Source organism: Rhinopithecus bieti, unplaced genomic scaffold (assembly GCF_001698545.2).
Source record: "Rhinopithecus bieti isolate Rb0 unplaced genomic scaffold, ASM169854v2 scaffold_21022, whole genome shotgun sequence".
Classification (NCBI taxonomy): domain Eukaryota; kingdom Metazoa; phylum Chordata; class Mammalia; order Primates; family Cercopithecidae; genus Rhinopithecus; species Rhinopithecus bieti.
In genome coordinates this window covers 1000218-1002000 of record NW_016810401.1, presented here as the reverse complement: position 1 = coordinate 1002000, position 1783 = coordinate 1000218, and positions in this window count along the sequence as shown.

Here is a 1783-nt window from a genome sequence, read left to right as displayed (position 1 = left end):
GGAATAAGTGTGTGATGTGCTGACAAGAATGTATATTCTGTTTATTTGGGGTGGAGAGTTCTGTAGATATCTATTAGGTCTTCTTGGTGCAGAGCTGACTTCAAGACCTGGATATCCTTCTTAACTTCTTCTCATTGATCTGTCTAATGTTTCCAGTGGGGTTTTAAAATCTCCCATTATTATTGTGTGGGAGTCTAAGTCTCTTTGTAGGTCTCTAAGGACTGGCTTTATGAATCTGGGTGCTCCTGTATTGGGTGCAGATATATTTAGGATAGTTAGCTCTTCTTGTTGAATTGATCTCTTTACCATTATGTAATGGCCTTCTTTGTCTCTTTTGATCTTTGTTAGTGTATAGTCTGTTTCATCAGAGACTAGGATTGCAACACCTGCTTTTTTGTTTGTTTGTTTGTTTTCCATTTGCTTGGTAGATCTTCCTCCATCCCTTTATTTTGAGCCTATATGTTTCTTTGTACGTGAGATGTGTCACCTGAATACAGCACACTAATGGGTCTTGACTCTTTATCCAATTTGCCAGTCTGTCTTTTCATCGGGGTTTAGCCTATTTATATTTATGGTTAATATTGTTTTGTGTGAATTTGATCCTATCATTATGATGTTAGCTGGTTATTTTGCTCGTTAGCTGATGCCGTTTCTTCCTAGCATTGATGGTCTTTACAATTTGGCATGCTTTTGCAGTGACTGGTACTGGTTGTTCCTTTCCATTTGTAGTGCTTTCTCCAGGAGCTCTTGTAAGGTAGGCCTGATGGTGACAAAATCTCTTAGCATTTGCTCATCTGTAAAGAATTTTATTTCTCCTTTGCTTATGAAACTTAGTTTGGCCGGATATGAAATTCTGTGTTGAAAATTCTTTTCCTTAAGAACATTGAATATTGGTCCCCACTCTCTTCTGGCTTGTAGGGTTTCTGCAGAAAGATCTGCTCTTAGTCTGATGGGCTTGCGTTTGTAGGTAACCTGACCTTTCTCTCTAGCTGCCCTTAACATTTTTTCCTTCATTTCAGCCTTGGTGAATCTGATGATTATATGTCCTGGGGTTGCGCCTCTTGAGGAGTATCTTTGTGGTGTTCTCTGTACTTCCTGAGTTGAAATGTTGGTCTCTTTTTCTAGGTTGGGGAGATTCTCCTGGATAATATCCTAAAGATATTCCAACTTGGTTTCATTCTCCCTGTGACTTTCAGGTACACCAATCAAATGTATATTTGGTCTTTTCACATAGTCCCATGTTTCTTGAAGGCTTTGTCTCATTACTTTTCATTCTTTTTCTCTAATCTTGTCTTCATGCTTTATTTCATTAAGTTGATCTTCAGTCTTTTATATCCTTTCTTCTGCTTGATCAATTCAGCTGTTGATACTTGTGTATGCTTCACAAAGTTCTCATGCTGTGTTTTTCAGCTCCATTAGGTCGTTTATGTTCTTGTCTAAACTGATTATTCTAGGTAGCAATTTATCTAACCTGTTTTCAAGGTTAGATGAACCTAGAAAATCTTTTTTCAAGATTTTCTTAGCTTCCTTGCATTGGGTTAGAACACGCACTCAGACCTGACTTCTTCAGTCTTGTCTCTCTCGTCGTCATCATCATGGTGCACAAATTCACCCCGCACATTCTCCATCTGATCTGTCAGTGTCACTGTCATCAGTACTGTTATCATGCTTATCTTGATCCATGTCCTCAGGAGAGCCATCATTTTCACTGGTGCTGGAAACATCATCATTGTGACCCTGCTGGGCAAGTTCAGGACTATATAACATGTCTTCATCTCACCTA